General features: G+C 41.0%; 1 long non-coding RNA gene and 3 other non-coding genes across 4 annotated transcripts; all 4 read right to left on the bottom strand.

The window, feature by feature from the left end:
- Window positions 1–2,141: 2,141 nt before the first annotated feature.
- On the bottom strand, window positions 2,142–2,985 carry LOC142391434 (uncharacterized). Its single transcript, XR_012770562.1, has 4 exons — window positions 2,918–2,985; window positions 2,742–2,830; window positions 2,443–2,551; window positions 2,142–2,187 (listed from the first exon to the last, which is right to left on the bottom strand). It is a non-coding gene; the product is annotated as an uncharacterized LOC142391434 (long non-coding RNA).
- Window positions 2,986–13,669: 10,684 nt separating this feature from the next.
- On the bottom strand, window positions 13,670–13,751 carry trnas-aga (transfer RNA serine (anticodon AGA)). Its single transcript has one exon. It is a non-coding gene; the product is annotated as a tRNA-Ser (tRNA).
- A 3,149-nt stretch (window positions 13,752–16,900) lies between these two features.
- trnat-ugu (transfer RNA threonine (anticodon UGU)) lies at window positions 16,901–16,974 on the bottom strand. The gene has a single exon. It is a non-coding gene; the product is annotated as a tRNA-Thr (tRNA).
- Window positions 16,975–17,592: 618 nt separating this feature from the next.
- trnat-ugu (transfer RNA threonine (anticodon UGU)) lies at window positions 17,593–17,666 on the bottom strand. The gene has a single exon. It is a non-coding gene; the product is annotated as a tRNA-Thr (tRNA).
- Between the last annotated feature and the right edge of the window lie 5,862 nt (window positions 17,667–23,528).

The following is a 23,528-nucleotide window of genomic DNA, read 5'->3' as shown; positions in this document are numbered from 1 at the left end:
CTCCCCCTGCAACCACAGTGTATGACATGTAAAACAGGGGCTGGATTTCTTGTCATCCATGTCACTTCAAGATTTCCATCTTCCAGATGCCAACCATGTCCAGTGGGAGATGGAGCGCCAATCTTTTTCTTTACACATGACCTCATTATTTTAGCCTGATAATTTGCCCTTTTGCAGTGCTGGTGGAGGGCATCACTTGTTGGGGGGATAGATTATTCTGGCAAGGCTGATGATGCCATACAGAAAGCTTTGTACCTAGCCTCATTGATGTTTTCTGCGGCTGGCTGATCGTACAAATGGCATACATATTTGCAAAGTAATGCAAATGTAGATTGGTCCAAGTTAAATTCAGTCCCCAGATTTCTGAAAGCCTTCAGGTAGACATCTTTCTCGCATGCCACAGCAAATGTCTTCTTTTTGCCTTGTGGTGTCACACCCAGTGAATGTATGGATCCCAATCAAGGCTGAACACACACTGGCTCCGAGAGCTGATGACACCTTGGTAATGTCCATTATGCGTGTTCTGTTGCCCTTCCCTGTGAAAAAGTACAAGCTGCATGACAATTCTTACTGCAGACTCACAGCAATGACTGCTACATCAGTGTCAGGGCTCTTAGTAATGACAGTCTTATGTTCCTGTGCAGCATGTTGTGCATGCAAAAACAACAGTGTCACATTCTTCGTGGTCACACTGCAGGTCTTCCACAGCACGAACAGACTGCACACCTTCCAGTACAGTCACGGTGACATTGGGGTTGATGTGCTATGTACAAGCTGAGGTTTCTTCCCACTGCTGTAAGATCAGCATGTGGCCACGCATCGTATAAGAACTCACCAAGTGCTTCTTTATTTGTTCCTTCTGATTCCTTCCATTCCACCTTGTGCAGGTGAAATTTCCTCATGAAATTTCCTCATGCTTAACAGAAGATATGTGCATGTAACAAATCTTTCGGTCGAAATTTCGTCTTCTTCGGTACTGCTGGATGATCGCGCTGCTACTGCGGTGCTGTTTTTTTTTACCAGCTCAGCTGACATACCAGCTATCCGATTCGTCCATTCTGATGACGTCTCAACCGTGGCACCTCTCGCGAGCCAAACTGTTATTACGCCTGCCGAAAATGTACATACGCCTTGCCAGGCACTAGTTATTCCTTTAAACGTTGCGAACTAAAAAAGTACTGTGTTCTGAGCGGCGAAACTTTTTTTTAAACCTCAACATAACTCAAATCTTTTTATGAGCTGAAGCGTGTTTGGTACGGAGAGCGCGGAACAAGCCTGGTGTTCTGAAGGAGTTTTCGAGGTTCACCTTACGGCCTACTGGGAGCATTGCTGGATCTTGTTACGGTATGTAGAATGAGAAATTAATGCAAATAACGCATGTGAGTGAGCAGCTGGTAGCTTCCAGAGCCGGTGTTCTGTCGATTTTTCCTACTTCGTCGAGAAATGCTACCGCAGCAAAAACCGATAGACACGCCTATCGGTTTTTGCTACCCTATCAAAAAATGCTACTTTATGGTTTTCTACCTCTGTATATCAAATAAAGTCATAAAGTAAGCGTTTTTGCACCTCTGTATATCAAATAAAGTCATAAAGATAGGAAATAAGGAGCTGTCCAATGTGGGATCCCAAACTCAGGCCACTGCACTGCCGGAAGCCCCGCAAACACATTTTGGGCACATGTATTTTGTGCCACAGTGTTTCTTATAATTGGCACATTGAAAATGTGCCCACCGACTGCAGAAATCGAACTGCACCTACAAAAAAATAAATAAAATCATAATATATGTAAATGGAAAAATCAATACAAAGCACTATGGCTGTAAAGGTTGCATATCTGTTTAACCCAACCCATGATCTTTTCATAGCGATGATCAAGTGGGTTTTGTGCCCGACAAAGCATAAATTTCATGAACTTTACCATTTCGATCATGCTGGTATCAGCATCAGTTTCCAGATAGGAGCACACCACACAATAATCACCTGCTTTCCCTGTAACCCATGGATTTTGTAAGATTTAGAACTGAACGTACATAGTAATAAAATACAGTCAACTTAAATCAGTGTTCGATACCACTCACCTTTTGACTGAAGCAGTGCACAAGCTACATAAAACCGTGCTTGTGCAACAGCTTGTGGCAATGTCTCCGTCATGGCAACATTCCCATGCTCCATGTATTCTTGAGCAAACTGCAAAATGATATTACAGTTCATATGCTAGTGGTCAAGAAATTTCAAGTTGTTTGTGATGTTTATTAAGTCTACACTAAAAACGTTAGGTCAGCACAAGTCTGGCGCCCATAATAGAAAAGAGAAAAGAAGAAGAGAAAAATACAATAAAAAGGTTAAGAGATTTTCTACACAAATAGACAGGAAGAGGATTTTAGTATGTTGGAAAAAGTAATTTTAGAAATTTTCTATTATAATAGTAATTTATTTTTTTACCATCAACACCAAAACGCCACAGCTCCAGGCATCCTGCTGTATGTTGTGGGGCATTTTTTGGACTGTCCATGTTTTCTTGTGTTGACAGTCTGCCTTCTGCAAGTAGTTTCTAATTGTCAAAAGAGTTAAAAAAAAAACACAAATTCACGCACGATGATCATATATCACGAAAACTGTCATCATTACCAACACTTTAAAATGACTGTATTCCTTCGGGATCAATAAAGTCTCTATCTATCTGTAAAATTGAAGATTAAGCTTACAAAGATCACCAACGTGTTTCTAAACCAAAGCATTACCTCCAGTTTCGAAGCACTTTTCTCTCATGTGAAACTTCATTTCCCAGAGGATCAACCAGCAAAAGGACTGTCTCCAACATTTTGACAATCTGGAAATGTTTAGGGCATTCAAAGTAATGTTCTCAATGTGAAATATTCCACAGCACACAGTAACAAGCAAAGAGGTTTAAACACACCACCAAAATCCAATGAGACCCAACATTCACAGGACAAAACCAGATGTCCTCCACTGGAAACTTCATCTGGGGAATCAATTCGACACCAAGTTATCATTAATGTATTTTTAAACATACAGTACGTCAATATAATTAACTGTGACAACTTAAAACTTAAAGCTATGGTAGGTAATCCTAGAGAGCTAGCAAGAGAGCTAGCAAGATTCGAAAGTGTCCCCTCCTCTAAGCACCCCCCCCCGAGATCAGCGTCCCGCTAATCTCGGATTGGTCAGTTTTTTCTCAGTCCTGCAGCTGCCACAGAGGTCTGATTATTTTCGTCCCTTTTTCTAAATACATCTTGTATAGATTTCTCTCAGGATAGACGAACCATTTCACCCAGTATTACAAAATGTGTTTCTGAACAGGATTACCAACCATGTCTTTAATTACCTTTTCGAGGGGGTTGAATCGCCCTGAAAACAATGAGGTGGACACAGCGGAATTGAGCAGGTGAATAGGTTTCTGTCAAAAAAAGTTTTTTAGTTGTTACAGAGATTCAATCTGAAATTAATATCATGGTGCTTTCAGCCAGAATGCAGACAGAGGCGAAGTATTAAAAATGAATATTTACAGGGTAAAGAGTTAGAAAAACGTATGCAGGGGCGTATCTAGACATTTTGGGGCCCTAGGCAAAATATAGACATGGGGCCCTCATTTTTTAAATTCACACATAAAATGAATTACCATCCCAATACCCTTACTTTAAATTGAGATTAAAGAATCACAATAAACCAATACTGCACTGCCACTAACAATGGTATCAACTCTCCACAGTAAAATCAGTTTCAGATTTCTCCACCATTTGCCAAAATTATATGTTTATTATTCAGATCAAACGAAAGAGAGAGCACGAGAGAGAGAGAGAGAGAGAGAGAGAGAGAGAGAGAGAGAGATTAGAATATCCATGACACAAGTAAGTTACATGTGAAAATCAAATAATGTTTTCACTGCCAGAGATACTAAATGAGCTTATGCTTAAAGACATGGTTGGTAATCCTGTTCAGAAACACGTTTTGTAATACTGGGTGAAATGGTCCGTCTATCCTGAGAGAAATCTATACAAGATGTATTTAGAAAAAGGGACAAAAATAATCAGACCTCTGTGACAGCTGCAGGACTGAGAAAAAGCTGACCAATCCGAGATCAGGATTGGTCGCCTACAAAAAACCAATCAGATGCCTCTGCTTTCTGCCTACGCCCCCCTCTGCCGGCTCCCTGCTCCATGTGCGCATGCGGTTCTACCGGCTTTGGATCAAGCACTGACGGAATGGGGAAGGGGGGATGGAGCTTAGAGGAGGGGACACTTTCGAATCTTGCTAGCTCTCTTGCTAGCTCTCTAGGATTACCTACCATAGCTTTAACAGAACTAAAATACAAAATAGACATGAGTAAAACCACCATTTACATTTACCAATGAAAGGACCAATGAAAAGATTTTGTGTGTGGACAGGAATAACAGTGGCTGTGTGTGTGAGTGAGTGAGTGAGTGAGTGAGTGAGTGAGTGAGTGAGTGAGTAACAGGAGAGAGAGAGAGAGAAGGTGTGCAAGTAAGTTCTCCATCTTCAAATGTCCATTTTCCATGTTTCCTTCACCATTTCATGTGAGTGTGAGTGGCAAAACAGTGTGTGTGTGTGTGAGAGAGAGTGAGTATATGAGTGAGTGACTGAGTGAGTGGCAAAGCTCTGTGTGTGTGTGTATGTGTGCGTGTCTGTTCAGTATTTGTGTGTGTTCAGTATTTGTGTGTAAGGAGTGTGTGAGTGTGTGTGAGCGAGACAGAAAGCATTTCTAAACGCAAAGTCCTACTGTTGTTGTCTTCTCAAAAGTCTTCATATCATAGAAAAGTGGTGAGCAGCAGTATGGAACCCAACCTGAAAAACAGACAAACACAGCATTAGAACAAAAACACTCACTACACTGCATTTCATTTGGCAATGATCTTAACACAACAGGAATGCACTTTGTCAACTCAAATACCTTGTTCAGCTAAGGCTCACTGATAGAAGGTGATGTTGTTCATCTGTCTTTTCCCCTGTTGACTTCTCAACAGGGGAAAAGATCTGACTGATCTGATTGGCTGATCTGATTGGCTGTCGCAAAATGAAAGGTCTTCAGGTTGCTCTGATTGGCTTTCGCAGGATCAAACATCTTCAGGCTGCTCTGATTGGCTGTCGCAGGATCAAAGGTCTTCAGGCTGCTCTGATTGGCTGTCGCAGGATCTAACTTCTTCAGGCTGCTCTGATTGGCTGTCGCGGGATCAAAGGTGTTCAGGCTGATCTGATTGGCTATCGCAGGATCAAAGGTCTTCAGGCTACTCTGATTGGCTGTCGCAGGATCAAAGGTCTTCAGGCTGCTCTGATTGGCTGTCTCAGGATCAAACATCTTCAGACTGCTCTGATTGGCTGTCGCAGGATTAAAGGTCTTCAGGCTGCTCTGATTGGCTGTCGCAGGATCAAAGGTCTTCAGGCTGCTCTGATTGGCTGTCGCAGGATCTAACGTCTTCAGGCTGCTCTGATTGGCTGTCGCAGGATCAAAGGTCTTCAGGCTGATCTGATTGGCTGTCGCAGGATCAAAGGTCTTCAGGCTGCTCTGATTGGCTGTTGCAGGATCAAAGGTCTTCAGGCTGCTCTGATTGGCTGTCGCAGGATCAAAGGTCTTCAGGCTGCCCTTATTGGCTGTCGCAGGATCAAACGTCTTCAGGCTACTCTGATTGGCTGTCGGGTCCGGGTACCAAAGTATAATCCGTTTTTCTGTCAAAACGAAAAAATGAAAAAACGGAAATAGGTGTCCTTTTTCCATTTTTCGTTTTAAAGAAAAAAGCATTTCAAACATTCCCTTTCATAACTATAACTAACTTAACTAACTAACTAACAGAATAACCACAAAAAGAAACCATTAACAATTATGAACCAAAAAAGAAAATATTTTCAGTTAACTAATCACGTCATCATGTGATTGGCTGTTGCAGAATCAAACGTCTTCAGGCTGCTCTGATTGGCTGTCGCAAGATCGAACGTCTTCAGGCTTCTCTGATTGGCTGTCGCAGGATCAAAGGTCTTCAGGCTGCTCTTATTGGCTGTCGCAGGATCAAACATCTTAAGGCTGCTCTGATTGGCTGTCGCAGGATCCAAGGTCTTCAGGCTGCTCTGATTGGCTGTCGCAGGATCAAACATCTTCAGGCTGCTCTGATTGGCTGTCGCAGGATCAAAGGTCTTCAGGCTGCTCTGATTGGCTGTCGCAGGATCTAACGTCTTCAGGCTGCTCTGATTGGCTGTCGCAGGATCAAAGGTCTTCAGGCTGATCTGATTGGCTGTCGCAGGATCAAAGGTCTTCAGGCTACTCTGATTGGCTGTCGGGTCCGGGTACCAAAGTATAATCCGTTTTTCTGTCAAAACGAAAAAAATGAAAAAACGGAAATAGGTGTCCTTTTTCCATTTTTCGTTTTAAACCAAAAAACGGATTTTTCTGTTTTCCTAAAAAAACGAAAAACCAAAATCAAATAACGGACAAAATTTGGTTTTTGGAAATTACTTTTTTCATTTTTCGTTTCTTACATTCGAATATGACGGCGGGCAGACCGGAAGCGGAAGTAACGCCAAAATAAAAGTAGCCTGCTAATTTAATATCAAACATATTTTCCGCTTTTTATACACCCATTACAGGTAGTAGACTGCATTTATTTTAGTTAAGTGGAACTACAACAGCTGGTTGTTTGGGAGAACGTCATAGGCTATATAAATTATGATAGGCTACAAAAAAGTGATCACAGCCAAATATGACAAAAGATTAGGCTAGCCTTTCATTTCTGACAGCTGAACATTGCACATCTACTAACCTTAAAACAAAATAAACGAGAGCAACAACCGTCTTTTTTTTTCTTCTTAAAAGATGTTTTATATTATTTTCATATAATTTGCTGATGGCAATTATAGAATGTGAGTGCTTGTGTTATATTGAAAGCGAGGCTGGGTGTGTCTATGAATATAGACAAAAGTGAGGGTTTTTTTTAGGTGCTGTACAAGCAAATCATAGCTTCTCTGTACAATGACAGAGGACTTTAGGTAACACTTCACAATACTGACTGTGTACATTCCGTTCACTTATTTCCTACTTTGCCCGGACTTCCAGTGTAGCCTAACTCCTGGCCAATTCCCACCTTCACCAGTCTTACAGCATAACTCTACGCGACACTTACCATGTAATACGCGAAACTACCCCAACTTTTGCTCTTTGCTCATGGCGGATGTGTATGTCCGCCAGCGAAATCGTAGCCAGCAAACATTAAGCTAAGCCATGGTTATAGCCGGTGTTCACCCGGCTATTAGGTCAACGGAGACTTTATAAATCATAAATTCCATAACACAGGCTTAGATTACAACTGACACAAGAATGCTATTGTAGAAATAATGCAAATATTGGTGGTATAACATTGACCAGCAAATTTTACAGCTGACACAGGCTGTATTGTTCACATGTAATTCTTTTATCCTAACAAGAGTAAGATACCTCTCATGTCTCACACCCACCCCACTTACTTAAAAATACAGACAACACAACATCTGACTGTAGAATAGTTTGCAAACAAGCTTACTAACACTTTCATTAGCTTTGGTTTATTATCAACAGTTTGTTGACCCTAACCCTCTTAAGAAATGTGAAGGCAGAAGAAGGAAGAAAATAAGCTTGACCTCCTTTTTAAAATGTTTTTGTGTTGACTTTGTCGAATCTCACGTTTATATTTTGAAGGTTTCCCAAAGACAAAGATATGAGGAAGAAGTAGGAAGTTGTAATTTAGATTTTTTGTCGTAAAGTGGGTGTTACTGACGTCATCGTCGTGCTACTACCACAGACAGCCCACAGACCTGCTGCCTATTTATTCATTCGGCTAAAATTCAAAATGACAGTAACCCGGATTTTTTTAAGTAAGCGACGCACCTCCACGTTATCGTATGTATTATATTTTATATAGCGTATGTCTTTTGCAAAATAACCTATTTTACATCACATATGTTACCAGGATATTATATTACTGTTAAGCCTACTATGAATATTAAAATACGCTGAATCATGTGTCTCGTATCATGCCTACATATATGAATTTTGCAGAAACAAAACCCCCGTGAAAATCAGTTTTGTATTCAAGCGAGTTATGATTGATGAGCTGACACTTCATTGCACCAGCCAGCCAGATTGCACTGAGTGGAGCGGATGACCGGGAAACCAATAACCCAAGAACGTAAATTAGATTTATTATTTCGTTTTAGTTTCCCTGTTTATTAGATGTTCTGTTTTGTGTTGGAAAAAGGGAGAACAAACACCAATTCCCTTTTTTTGGTCATACAGAAAAACGGGAAAACAAAATATGGAGTCGTTATTTAGTTTTTCGTTTGCCAGATTCAATGGAATAGTTGAATGATCGGATGATACACAGACCGAGCAACCTGAAGACCTTTGATCCTGCGACAGCCAATCAGAGCAACCTGAAGACCTTTGATCCTGCGACAGCCAATCAGAGCAGCCTGAAGACCTTTGATCCTGCGACAGCCAATCAGAGCAGTCGGAAGATGTTTGATCCTGCGACAGCCAATCAGAGCAGCCTGAAGACGTTTGATTCTGCGACAGCCAATCAGAGCAGTCGGAAGATGTTTGATCCTGCGACAGCCAATCAGAGCAGCCTGAAGACGTTTGATTCTGCAACAGCCAATCACATGATGACGTGATTAGTTAACTGAAAATATTTTCTTTTTGGTTCATAATTGTTAATGGTGTCTTTTTGTGGTTATTCTGTTAGTTAGTTAGTTAAGTTAGTTATAGTTATGAAAGGGAATGTTTGAATTGCTACCAGTGTGTGTGCGTGTTATATAGTTCTGTTGAGAATGTGTTTTGTATAAAGTGTTTTTTGTTGTTTGTACTATTTTGTTTACTGGGTACTCCTTTGGTTCCTGAGTTGTGCGTTTGGGTTCAAGTGCTAGTTCTATTAGTTAAACGCATGCCACACAGACATGAGTTGTTTTGTTTTAACACATTCAAACCATTAAAATGGTACTCCACTTTGTCCGCACACCTGCAACATTTTGGCTTCAAAGGAGCAAAATGCAAGGTCACATTACAGGGTCTGACATGTTCACTCTTAACTGTAGGCTATGTCAGGGTGTATTTTACTGTAATCTCCAGCAATCCTGACATGGGCCCAACACTGAGGAGGACCACCACGTTGTCCAGATTGAACAATCTACACACCAAACTGCTGAAGACCTTGTATTGAGAGCCCGCTGGGACCTGCACTGAGGCAGACAGGAAGAGGCTTCAGTGGGTAATCAAAGCAGTAGTAGTATTAGCTAAATGAAGGAACAACATGAATAAGAAAAATCAGTGGAACTCTGTTATTTTATGTCAGGGACACTTTGTTTTGTCCATTTCTCAGCATATTCTTATTCCCAATCATACAAGGCTGTAAGACAAACATAATAAATCCCTGGAATAAGGGTGAAGCTTGTCCGCTGACATGTATACATACACAACCGCCATGAGCAAAAGTTGGGGTAGTTTCGCGTATTACATGGTAAGTGTCGCAGCGAGTTATGCTGTATGACTGGAGAAGGTGGGAATTGGCCAGGAGTTAGGCTACACTGGAAGTCCGGGCAAAGTAGGAAATAAGTGAACGGAATGTACATTCTAATACACAGTCAGTATTGTGAAGTGTTACCTAAAGGCCTCTGTCATTGTACAGAGATGCTATGATTTGCTTGTACAGCACCTAAAAAAAACCTCACTGTTGTCTATATTCATAGACACACCCAGCCTCGCTTTCAATATAACACAAGCACTCACATTCTATAATTGCCATCAACAAATTATATGAAAATAATATAAAACATTTTCAAGAAGAAAAAAAAAGACGGTTGTTGCTCTCGTTTATTTTGTTTTAAGGTTAGTAGATGTGCAATGTTCAGCTGTAAGAAATGAAAGGCTAGCCTAATCTTTTGTCATATTTGGCTGTGATCACTTTTTTGTAGCCTATCATAATTTATATAGCCTATGACGTTCTCCCAAACAACCAGCTGTTGTAGTTTCACTTAACTAAAATAAATGCAGTCTACTACCTACGATGGGTGTATAAAAAGCGGAAAATGTGTTTGATATTAAATTAGCACGCTACTTTTATTTTGGCGTTATTTCCACTTCCGGTCTGCCCGCCGTCATGTTCGAATGTAAGAAACGAAAAATGAAAAAAGTCATTTCCAAAAAACAAATTTTGTCCGTTATTTGATTTTGGTTTTTCGTTTTTTTTAGGAAGACCGAAAAATCCGTTTTTGGTTTAAAATGAAAAATGGAAAAAGGACAGCTATTTCCGTTTTTTCGTTTTGACAGAAAAACGGATTATACTTTGGTACCCGGACCCGACAGCCAATCAGAGCAGCCTGAAGACATTTGATTCTGCGACAGCCAATCAGAGCAGCCTGAAGACCTTTGATCCTGCGACAGCCAATCAGATCAGCCTGAAGACCTTTGATCCTGCGACAGCCAATCAGAGCAGCCTGAAGACCTTTAATCCTGCGACAGCCAATCAGAGAAGCCTGAAGACATTCGATCATGCAACAGCCAATCAGAGCAGCCTGAAGACATTTGATTCTGCGACAGCCAATCAGAGAAGCCTGAAGACGTTCGATCCTGCAACAGCCAATCAGAGCAGCCTGAAGACATTTGATTCTGCAACAGCCAATCACATGATGACGTGATTAGTTAACTGAAAATATTTTCTTGTTTGGTTCATAATTGTTAATGGTTTCTTTTTGTGGTTATTCTGTTAGTTAGTTAGTTAAGTTAGTTATAGTTATGAAAGGGAATGTTTGAATTGCTACCAGTGTGTGTGCGTGTTATATAGTTCTGTTGAGATTGTGTTTTGAATAAAGTGTTTGTAGTTGTTTGTACTATTTTGTTTACTGGGTACTCCTTTGGTTCCTGAGTTGTGCGTTTGGGTTCAAGTGCTAGTTCTATTAGTTAAACACATGCCACACAGACTTGAGTTGTTTTGTTTTAACACATTCAAACCATTAAAGTGGTACTCCACTTTGTCCGCACACCTGCAACATTTTGGCTCCAAAGGAGCAAAATGCAAGGTCACATTACAGGGTCTGACATGTTCACTCTTAACTGTAGGCTATGTCAGGGTGTATTTTACTGTAATCTCCAGCAATCCTGACATGGGCCCAACAGTGAGGAGGACCACCACGTTGTCCAGATTGAACAATCTAGACACCAAACTGCTGAAGACCTTGTATTGAGAGCCCGCTGGGACCTGCACTGAGGCAGACAGGAAGAGGCTTCAGTGGGTAATCAAAGCAGTAGTAGTATTAGCTAAATGAAGGAACAACATGAATAAGAAAAATCAGTGGAACTCTGTTATTTTATGTCAGGGACACTTTGTTTTGTCCATTTCTCAACATATTCTTATTCCCAATCATACAAGGCTGTAAGACAAACATAATAAATCCCTAGAATAAGGGTGAAGCTTGTCCGCTGACATGTATACATACACAACCGCCATGAGCAAAGAGCAAAAGTTGGGGTAGTTTCGTGTATTACATGGTAAGTGTTGCGGCGAGTTATGCTGTAAGACTGGAGAAGGTGGGAATTGGCCAGGAGTTAGGCTACACTGGAAGTCCGGACAAAGTAGGAAATAAGTGAACGGAATGTACACTCTAATACAGAGGTCTTCAACAGGGGGTCCGCGACCCCCAGGGGGTCCGCGGAGGTACTGCAGGGGGGTCGCGAAATCTTTGGTTGATTAGACGATTTAAGAAAACAAAAAAATAAATAAATAAAAAATTTCAAACAGTTTTTTCTCACAAATTTTGTGCAAACGTGTGCCATCCACAGATGCTTTGAGGATTCATTGTCCCATCTACATGCATGTTTAAAGTTAAAATCTGTGGATTATTTGAATAGCTCAGTGTTGTATGCAAGATGTTTGTTTATAAATGGCAGTGGCATGGCCACCCTGTACCTTGAACATGTTTAAAATAAAAACATGAATATATTAACCTGTGTATTATTTGAATAGCTTAGTATTGAATGTACAATAACAGAGTAGCTATGTTTATACACGGCACTAGGCCCCGTTAAATATAAAACACAATTGTATGCCATATAAATAGAAGGGGGGTCCCTGCTCCAACTCTCCATCAGTTTGGGGGTCCCTGGCCTGAAAAACGTTGAAGACCCCTGCTCTAATACACAGTCAGTATTGTGAAGTGTTACCTAAAGGCCTCTGTCATTGTACAGAGACGCTATGATTTGCTTGTACAGCACCTAAAAAAAACCTCACTGTTGTCTATATTCATAGACACACCCAGCCTCGCTTTCAATATAACACAAGCACTCACATTCTATAATTGCCATCAGCAAATTATATGAAAATAATATAAAACATCTTTTAAGAAGAAAAAAAAGACGGTTGTTGCTCTCGTTTATATTGTTTTAAGGTTAGTAGATGTGCAATGTTCAGCTGTCAGAAATGAAAGGCTAGCCTAATCTTTTGTCAGATTTGGCTGTGATCACTTTTTTGTAGCCTATCATAATTTATATATATATAAATTATGCAGTCCATCGCCTTAACCTCTCGGCCACCTCGTCCTCTCTCTTATAAGTTTGACCATAAAAATTTCCGTCTTAAACTACAGCTGGTATAATTTTGATCTCAAAATTGGAGCCTCATTAGATACAATGGGCTTGCATGCAGAGGGCATGAATTCATCCTCCTTTCACAAAAATAGAATCATTATTATCTAAATGTGGTACCATATAGGGATGTTTGAGGTTGTTTGATTTAAAATTGGGCGAAACAAAAGTAATTGCACTTAGGATAAGTCAAATTCAGGGTTGGGGTTATTACAATCTCTTCAGAATATACCCAAATATGGAAGACAAACTATGTCAAATTATAAAGGGCTTGCTTTCCAGGCAAAATGTGGCAGGATTGATGTCCGCACTCCTCAGAAATTTTTTAGGTGCTCTTCTGGTGAGAGGCCTTAATGATCATCTTATAAAGACAAACCAACTAATGTTTTAAAACGGAAAGAAAAAAGAATCTGCCAAACCATGAAACACTACGGATTTTCCATGTCTCAGTGATCCAACGCAAGACTCTACTTGATACATTCAACCACTCTTAAAAACACTGATAAAAACCAACAAGCTTCAGTTGTGAGATCTATTCCTTTTGATGCATCAAGGAATGGAATTGTTTGGTCAGAAATGGTTCGTTAATTTGGAAGCGCTAATACTATATCAATCGAAGGGGAATTAGCTCAAATGGTAGAGCGCTCGCTTAGCATGTGAGAGGTAGCGGGATCGACGCCCGCATTCTCCAGTCGTCTTTCTCTTGTTCTCTGTGGAGGAAATGATTAACAGCTGCACGTAGCAAAGGTGGGTGCAAACTGAAAGAAAGACAGCTCTTTCACATTAGCCTGAAGTCACACTCAAAATTCTTCATGATAGATTCAATCGCCCAAATGAACCCAGTGCAAGCAAATAAAAATATTGCGACAAAAGCATCGTTTGAAAAGCCTGCTTGTAAGAAGTGGAATCAGAATTAACAAACAACACAACACAACAGCACAGAACTTGACATGCAAAGCTGACGAGAATGGGATTCAAACCCATGCATGATTCTTTCTAAGTTAACTTTTAGCAACCCTGAGTCAATAATGTTATCGTTGTCGGCAGGACTCGAACCTGCGCGGGGAGACCCCAATGGATTTCTAATCCATCACCTTAACCTCTCGGCCACGACAACCACATACACTTGTGTTCACCTTTGACATTCAACGGTTACAACTCATCATCTTCATGAAGGACTTCAACTCCTGAGACAGACCTAAGTTATGGCGATCAAGAAAAAGCTTTTTATTTGTTTGTTAGAAATGGTCAGTCTTCGAAATGGGTCAGAGGAAGGAGCTGTCTCTTCAGAGATCAATCTGTGCAGAAGTTCATGTGATCAACGACACGTCTGGCCTTTGTTTTGTTTAATCAAATGGTCTAAGGAACTTGTGCTTCTTTCCAGGTTAACTTTTAGCAACCCTGAATCAATAATGGAGCCTCTCCGTCGGTAGCCCATCGACGTCTCGTGACGGAGCCGCCGAGGAGCGTGAGCCACGGGGCCGAGCCTGGTGCTCCGCGGAGTCTCCGTGAGCCGGAGGCCAGGAGAACAGAGGAGGACAGCCGCGGCTGTCCTCTGTCCTCCGGCCCACGCAGCCGCCGCGAGCACCAGGCTCGTCTAGTAGCCTATTATTTAGCACTAGATGCTCAACTATGCAACTAATTTCTCTCTATGACTAAATGAATAGCTGCATGATGGTCAGAAGAGAAAACTAAAGTCACTCTTAGTGTATGAACTCACTGTTGTCACTGTCCACTTGCTGTCACTAAACATGTTGCTCACGTGCACTGCGTCCCAGGCTCGTCTGTTAGCCAATTCACTCTGTGCATAATTCGCTCTGTGCAAGACTCTACTCCCGTTCTACTTCCGCTCTCTCTCGAGTGTGTGATCCACTCCTTCCGGTGCTATCGCTAACTAGCTAGCAGTAGCCAGAAGTAATAGCTAGATAGATCTCTCTCTCTCGCTCTCTCTCTCTCTCTCTCTGATATTTATAGTAGTAACTATGTACTGTGTGTAGATAACATTTAGGAAAGTTGTCCTGTAGATACTTTAGATTTGTAGATTTTCAGCACCCTGAAAAGTACAAACTTTTCAGAACTAGAGGTAACGATTCAATCAGGTTTACACAGGTATACAAGCACAGTCTTGTTTGGTTGTGATGGTGTTCATCTTTACAAATCTATACAAAACCTGAAGTGATAATGGTCACTAATGAAGGCTTACAACTGACCTGAGACCATACCTTTTGTACTCATTGAAATGAGAGCCCGAGTGTAAAAATCTATGTGGATTGTTGATATTGGATTATTGAATAAGTGTTGTTCAATATTTACTTAGTAAATTCTACATGTTGTAATGTCATCTCTGTGCGTTTTCATTTTAATTTCAAGTCAGGAAAAACCCAAAGCTAATGTAACGATGACAATGACACCAAGACTGTTTTTGAATTAAAGCTGCGGTCGGCAACTTTTTTTTAGTCATATTAGCTTGAACTGTCATGGGATTCTGGAAGTAGAATATTAAATAGGCTGTTTAGGAAAAATAACGAAATCTGTAGCTCCCTCTGAAGCCTGTAATCTTGCTTGCAAAAACCGAGCGCTCCCGGCTGTTTTTAACCATCAAGTTAGGGTGGAGGAATCCTACCTGTCAATCACAGCTTGTGCACACGCTGCTGAGCGTGAGTCTGCCCCAGCTTGTGTGCGCTCACACTGGTGTGAACTCACGTGCACAACCTCGTCCACAGAGGGGGAGGGGTTTGGGGGGCGATTCGGAGCTTGTTAGAGGTTGGGGGAGGGACCTGAAAGTTGTATCAGTTTGAATTTTCCGACTTTAGACTCGGAATTTTGAAAACCTGCCGACTGCAGCTTTAATAATTTATTATTCCATATTCAAAAGATGCACACATCTCATTACAACAATGAACAATACAACCTCTACACTGGTAGAGATTTGCACAAACAAACAATAAAGATCAGTTCAGGTTTTGTATAGATTTCTAAAAATGAACAATAACTGATTGGAAGAACTGATGGTTTAAACTGATTGAAAGAACTGCTGATTGAACTTATTGAAAGTGCTCCCAATTCATTGCTGAGTTGCCCATGCCTTCACTAACGGCCCATTCTGATAATTGACCAGGAAGCAGGCCACACTGAACAATTCGTCAATGTTCCCACATATAGACAGTGGTATCTCCTTGTGGAAGAGTTTGTTCTCTTTCACTCTCCTTATGCACCTCTCCACGTGCACTCTCAGCCATGCAATTGACTGCGTCTGTCTGACATCCTCTCGACTCATTTGTTGTTTGTTGCTGAGAAAGGCAGGCCGGTACACCTAACAAGGAGCAAGGTTGTCCACAACAAACCCTTTGTCCACCATGATGGCCATACCTGGCTTCAGCAGCTTTACAATCCCGGACTGCTTAAAGATCTGGGATCACTCATAGAGCCTGCATACAGTCCAGGCACAAAGGTGACAGCACCGTGGGGTGCCATGCCAATCAAGGCCTTGAATGTAGTGTGAGACTTGTATGTGGAAAAAACCTCACTCTGAAGGAGCAGAGAGGATGGCGCCTGACAAAATATCTCCGTACAATAAAGGACCACCTGTGTGTCAGAAAAAGCTGCAAACTCAACTGGCAGGTGAGCTCTTACTGTCGCTGGAGGAATCCAAAGGTGCTGGCTTCCTAACAGGCAGTACAGGAAATGAGTCCATGTGGAGATGATTCCACTTGCAGCAGTGCGGTGAATGCTGAACCTCTGCAAGATCCCTGGGAGGAAAACCCACTGACAGGTACATCAGGAAATGAAGAAACTCGTCAATGGGTCTCAGTTTCTGTTGAGATATAAAAACAAAAGGCCTCTGTTTAGTTACCTTGACATTGGCATTATTATTACAAAGCATAAATCAGAAAACTTTTGTTTTGTTTTGTTTTTGTGTGTTTTTCTTTTGTTTGTTTGTTTGTTTTCAGTAACGTTTTACATTATGCATTGCTGTTTGGTGTGTAATTTGTTTTTATGTGAAAGCAATAAAAAATATATGAACAAAAAAGGCCTACACCTTTTAATATCACGTCACGTTACGTCATCACTTACCGTTGCTGGGTGATGGACTGTGCTGGTGCTGGCAGAGACACTCTGAAAGGATAAAATAGGCATAAATGAGACTTTAAAAGCTGTGTGCTATTTATATGCACTTTCATTAAGTGGACCAGTGAAAAGGATTTAGTAGAAAGCTGATAATAAGCTGTTTTATATGCTAAGTCATAGCTTGCTCTGAAGGCCCATAGGCACTGCTGGGATTTGAACCCAGGATCTCCTGTTTACAAGACAGGCACTTTGACCAACTAAGCCACAGCGCCACATGGTTAATAAAACTGATGAAAGAATAAAGAGCAGGAAGTGGATCCACCTCAGAATTTTTTTTTGTGATTCTGCACCTCAAGAATAGTTAAAGCCATGAGTAGAAGTGCCTCCAATTGGTTCAAAACTTCATCATATTTTGCAGATATTGTCGGGTTTTCAACTCAGACCCTGCTGTTCATGAGGAAGTCACTTTCACCAGTTACAGCCAGATCTCATGAAGCGGTGTACTTATTACACGCCAAGTCATTTACTGTGTTTTTACAAGGCTTTTTTATGCTTTTACGTATTATTTTCTGCTACATATTTCAAGGAAATGACGTCCTGCCCTCAGCTTTTACTCTAACTCTGACTATTTCACAGTTTGTACGTTCATTTTGATGTTATGTAGTGTGACAGGAGGAGAAGCTCCACCGTACTGTACCCTAACCAATTGACTTGTTATGTAAACGGAGGAAAATTACACTCTGAAAGTATAAAATAGGCATAAATGAGACTTTAAAAGCTGTGTGCTATTTATACGCACTTTCATTAAGTGGACTAGTTAAAATAATTATGTAGAAAGCTGATAACAAGCTATTTTATATGCTAAGTCATAGCTAGCTCTGATGGACTACAGGCACTGCTGGGATTTGAAACCAGGATCTCCTGTTTACAAGACAGGCACTTTGACCAACTAAGCCACAGCACCACATGGTTAAAAAAACTGATGAAAGAATAAAGAGCAGGAACTGGATCCACCTCAGGAAGTGGTTTTTGTGATTTATTTCCAATATTCATGTAATCTCTGCATCCTCACTGGCACAGAGGTTTGCACAAGGTGCTTGAATTTTACTCACCCGAAGGAGTGTACTTTTGAAGTAAGCTGTATATAGCATAGTCATACTTTTGGTAATCTAATGCAGGCACGTCACCAGACACTTTTTACCGGGGCACGTGCCTCTGTAAACATGCGTTGTGCCCCTGTAAAAATTCCCAAATACATCCTTCAGACTACGCTAAGAATGATATGTGCCAAGGAAGAATAACATAGGCACGATTTTCCCCATTTCAACCACGTAACCTACTTTAGCCAATGCTGCATAGGTCTACCAAAGAGTGAAGTGAGGAGGTTGTATTCGCAGGCATTGGGTGCGTCGCCTGATCAGCGAATGGACCGTGTGTGACATAGCGCGCAATTTGGAAGTTAAGATGATATAACTTCTCAGACCATATAAGGAATTCTTAATTTAAGATTTTGACTTTTTATTTAGCAATATTCCCTCTTGTAGAAGTATTTATTGACTGTGCCACAGTGAGATTAAAACATGTTCAGTACCTGGACTGAAATATTGTTCATTATTTTGTATCTGTTGAAAGTTGCAACACTGTGCATACTGTGTTTTTTAGTAATATTTCCTCTGGTAAAAGGCTGACTTGATTATGTTTGATGAGCTACAGAAGGAGGAATTGAAAAGCAAAATGGCTGAACTCAGCTGTTTTTATTTGCTTAGCCTGTAGCTCTGTTACTATGGTCACCCCACAGAAGTGCAGGAGAGGATATTCTGCTTTGACTCGTTTTGCTTGTTTTTTTTTAGCGTTTGTCTAAATGACTTTTTAAGTACGTGTTGTTTTTCATGCGCTTTGTCTTTCAGGCTGTTAGAAACTACAGTGATGTCATGTCCTCTGATGTCATGTTTCCACTGTGATGTCATGCAAAACTGTGAAGTCATAATCAGTGATGACATCACTTCTTGTGATGTCAGAAGCAGTGGTGCTCTGCTCTCAGTCAGCAGGCATCACGTGTGCTGTTTTGCTTTCTTTTTCAGCTTTCTGATCTGAACTGTAAATAATATGCAACACATGTTCATAGAGCCCAGGCAATGGTGGCAAACATGGGTTGTATGAATGCTGTATGAGATGTAAATGAAAACAGAAGCAGGGATCCTTTATATATATGTGATTAAAAATGGGACAACAGTAACTGAACCTGAATGCATCATTGTCCAGGTCAGTAATAATGTATTTATTGTATGTTACGGTGCTCACAGCTGCTTTCTTCACGCCTCACCTGGAAGTATCTTTGAAGCTTTTTTGTATGTTGTCTGCACTGACTGTGAAGCAAAAGTAACACAACAGCCACATCTGCAGCTTGTTCTCAGTGTTTACAGCACAATCATTCAGCTGCTTTCATGCATCAACATAACACAGTAATAACAGTGCAGTCATGCTGGTTTCTGTTAAGAGCTGCTTACAAGCAGAATGGGATTATTTCTACGTGTCAGCATACAGTGTATAACATGGATTCCAGTAAGAATCTGACTTTGAAAGACAGAATCAGCATGTAAATGATAAAGTGTCTTCCTGTGGATGTTCTCAGATATGTACAGTATGAACACTGTGATCCTTTCCCACATGTCCCAGAATGTCTGATTGTGTTCCAAGTGAGGGTCAGACTGGAGAAAGTGTCATGAAGCTGCCACCCTTAAAAACCCTGAAACAGGCAACGTGCACCAGGAGATACACACTCTTTAACATCCTGTAAGGGGTGTGCTGGGAGGTTTAGCTAATCAAGTTGGCATTTATCAAAAGTCTTGTATGGTATTAGCATCTGATCACATGATTTGGTTCAGGCTATCTTTCATCGTTTCGTCAGCCTGATCAGAAAACAAAATTGCCGCCAGTGGTGGAGAACCTGCTTCCTTGGGGGTAAGTAATCATATATTAGTCATACTTATTTTCAATCAAACAACAATTTAAATTCCTAATATTAATTAGGACATTTGTCTAAACATTCTGATGAAGAAAAAATGTTTCAACTGTGTTTTAGGTGCTACTTAGCAGCTTTTGAAATGTATGTATCCCCTGAGATACGTTGCCAGATTAGGGGTAGAAATTGGTCAATGTGCATTATTCAAAATTTTGTTTTGGTCTGGATGGGATTTTGGGAGATTGGGGAGCGATGACAGTTAAGGCGGGAATAGCAATATTGTTGATAGTGATAATGGTCTCCCTATTGGGGTGTTGCATTATACCCATTCTGAGAAGGTGTTTGCTGCAAGTGATGTTCAAACAAACAGTGGAAGAAACCAGGAGGCAGCTGACCATGCGAGACCGGGTCTGAGGACCAACGCATGGGAGAGCTGGTCAACGAATGAAGGTTATCAACGGACGGTTCACAAGATTCTTTCTTCGGGTGTGGAACCAAGTATAGCCTGACAGGGAGAAGAGATGCTGAAGATCTCTTTGATTGGGAGTGACGTACTGGCGACCTCTCCTCCCAGAGTTAGCTTAGCAGTTCCAGACCCAGCCGGACGGATGTTCGGCCAGAAGCAGACGACACCAGAGTACGGGAGATGGGACGGGACTGGAAGAGCGGCATTACATTGCATTTTATAACTATTGTTGTGTGATAATCCATATTTTTTTGTATTGTATTTGGTACAAAACTGTGATCAATTCATTTGATGGCGGTGTATTCATTCTATGTGTATTATCGATCAGAACTGATCACTGATATGTCCATTGCCAGTTGTGTTAGTCAACTGTTCGGAGTGCGACCTTGGTAAAGTGGTCGGTCGCCAAGTGGGGTGGGGCCGTAGGTGAGTTTTCCCAAAATAAGAACATGAGTTACGAAAGTAGCGGCCAGTGGGTTTTTCGCACCTATGCACTGCGAACAGTGGACAAGTGTGATGGCAATGTTAAAATTTGTATTGTTGTTGAAATCAGTATCGTTTAATTTCATCATTTAATGATTTAATGTGATTCGGGTACATATATATATTCATTTTCATTTATTCAATATGTTCCCTTTGACTTAGAATGTAGAATTATTGGAATAATTTAGGACTTCAACTCCTGAGACAGACCTAAGTTATGGCGATCAAGAAAAAGCTTATCTTTTGTTTGTCAGAAATGGTCAGTCTTCGAAATGGGTCAGAGGAACGAGCTGTCTCTTCAGAGATCAATCTGTGCAGAAGTTCATGTGATCAATGACACGTCTGGCTTTTGTTTTATTTCATCAAATGGTCAAAGGAACTTGTGCTTCTTTCCTGGTTGACTTTTTGCAACCCTGGGTCAATATAGTTATTGTTGTCTGCAGGACTAAAACCTGTGCGGGGAGACCCCAATGGATTTCTAATCCATCACCTTAACCTCTCGGCCAAAGATGGGGCAAAAAGAAACTGCTACAGAGGGGGGAAAAGAGGAAGGAGAAATGAGGAAAGGAAAAACAGATAATTATCACACTTCTACACCAATTAAACATGTTTCAACCACATTAGTGTCTTTGTGGCAATATCTTTCAATTTTTAATTAAACTGATTTATCCTTTACTTAATACTTTTTACATTTTAAATTTATGTTAAATTTAGCAGAGAATCAGAATTATGACTATTTTGGTTGTTTTCTGTTTATACTATTACTATTGAGGTCCAACAGAATTTATATGATACAACACAAACAAATTATGATCAGTGAAATTTATTTAGTCTTACACAGCTGCATACACTGATCTGTCGTTTCTTCTGGACATGTGTAAAGGCTGACTAAAACAAAACAACTGGGAGAATATTCCAGATCAAACGTTTTTCTTCAGACTGATCACATCTAGTACAAACCAGTGTTAAATCAAAACACAGTGTCAATCATATTCTTCAAAAAAGTTTTACATTAAAACAACAGAGTAACAAACAAACAAACTGTAACAAAGAAAATCTGTCAAACTTTCATTTCTTTGCAAGAGATTCTCTCCATTCCAAAATGGTCTGTCCAGAGGCTGAACAATACCATTTCCCTTTAGTCTGTGTATGGCCAGTGCTTTTATTTTTGGCCTGACCACAAACTGAACATTGATAGTGGTAGTCCGGTTTCCACTGCTGCTTTTTGGGAGGTTCCCCTCTTGCCAGGCGATCCTGCTCTTCTTGTTCTGCCCTATTCTGTCTCCACCTCCTGTAGCGATTCATGTTTGCTGAAAGCAGATCTGATGGTGATGCTGCTGCAGCTGCAGCTGCTGGAGCTGATACATGAAGTGGTGGTGTATGGGGCTGATACCATGGAGCCAGAGGAGATGGCAGGGGTGGGAACTGTCCTTGTCTAAATGGGGGCAAGACTGGGGCTGATGGACTGTAGCAGAAACCCGAAGAAGTGGGCAGAGTTTGTGGCATCTGATTCTGCTCATAGTAGGACCAAGCAGGTGATGGTGGCTGCCGACTCTGTGCATACAAACAGCAGTCAGGAGCTGGGGCTTGAAAAAAGGGACCTGACTGGTGTGAGGATGATGAAACAGTGTTAGAATAAGGAGGATAATGCTGTGCAGAGCCAGTTCTACCACCAACGCGTGAATGGATCAGTGCCTCGCCTTCTCTGTTCTCAGGTTCCTGAAACTCCATGCGTTTATGTCCATGTTCCACAGGAATGGAGGGAAGCTGTCTTGCTTCTGGCAGGAAAGATTCAGCCACGGAGACCTTCTGAGGAAGCTGCACACCTTGGAGTAGAGTGTCCCGGTCTGTTCTTTTCTGTCACTCATGTAACCTGAAAAATAGTACAATAGAAACGGTTTACTTTTCAAAGTGAAGTGAAGTGTAAAGTGCAAAATCAAGTCAAAATAAAAAAGACATCTTACCAAGCACACACAGTGGTGTTGTTGATGGTGACTAACAACAAGTTGGTCTGGTCTTGTATGGGCTGGGAGTCTTCAAGCAGCTGTTTGACATGACAGTAAGTTTGCACGATTGACTGTGGAATGGGCAGAACTTTTCCCTTGCAGTCTTTTGGTCGGTTTCTCGCTTGTTGGTATTCTTTTAACAGCTTGAGGCAAATGCACTCAGAGATTCTGTTGGTGTCAGGTCTCTGGGCAGCCTGCCCATGGGTCATGAACAGTCTGTGTGAAAAACAGGTCATTATTATTACTGTATTAATCTCCTAATCTTAAAACTTTAAAATGCTAAGACATAAAAATAGGAATTGCAAAACTTGACTTGGCTTTTACTAGTCAGTAGGCAAACAAATTATGCATTGTGTCAAATATCAGACAGGTTACCTTTCAGCTGCTTGCTGACCAGGTGCAGACCCACTGCGTTTCCGAGAAGCTCTCCATGGTCCTGGCAACGTGCTCTTCTTACTTTTTAGGGTGTATTTGGAGGGTTGCTTGTCCATGTCGTGTAAAGCAGAATACAGCTGCATAATTTCTTCTACCTCTGTGGTTGACAGCGCAGTTATTGTGCGATTGAGGTTCAAAAGATACTCTGCCAAGTTGTCAACAGCCTCCCATCCAGGAAAACCTCTGGAGTCACACCGGGTCTCCTTAAAGGAAAATTAATTTATATACAGATACACATGCACACACTAAATGTATAAAAATACTGATTTTTAATGTTACCTGAAACAATTTCCTGGGACTGCTGAACGAGTCATCTTCTGTGAATGCACCACTGGTATCGGACTGGATAATCCATATTTGTAGCAAAGAAAAAAAAGAGAAATATCTTGTTCAATAAAAATAAAGTAAATCAAAGCGTAACATCAAGTGCTGTCCGTGGTGTGCATGAATGAAGTATGCAGGTGTAGGTGCTGA

Source organism: Odontesthes bonariensis, chromosome 11, assembly GCF_027942865.1.
Source record: "Odontesthes bonariensis isolate fOdoBon6 chromosome 11, fOdoBon6.hap1, whole genome shotgun sequence".
Taxonomy (NCBI): Eukaryota; Metazoa; Chordata; class Actinopteri; order Atheriniformes; family Atherinopsidae; genus Odontesthes; species Odontesthes bonariensis.
This window is presented reverse-complemented; position numbering and strand designations above follow the sequence as displayed.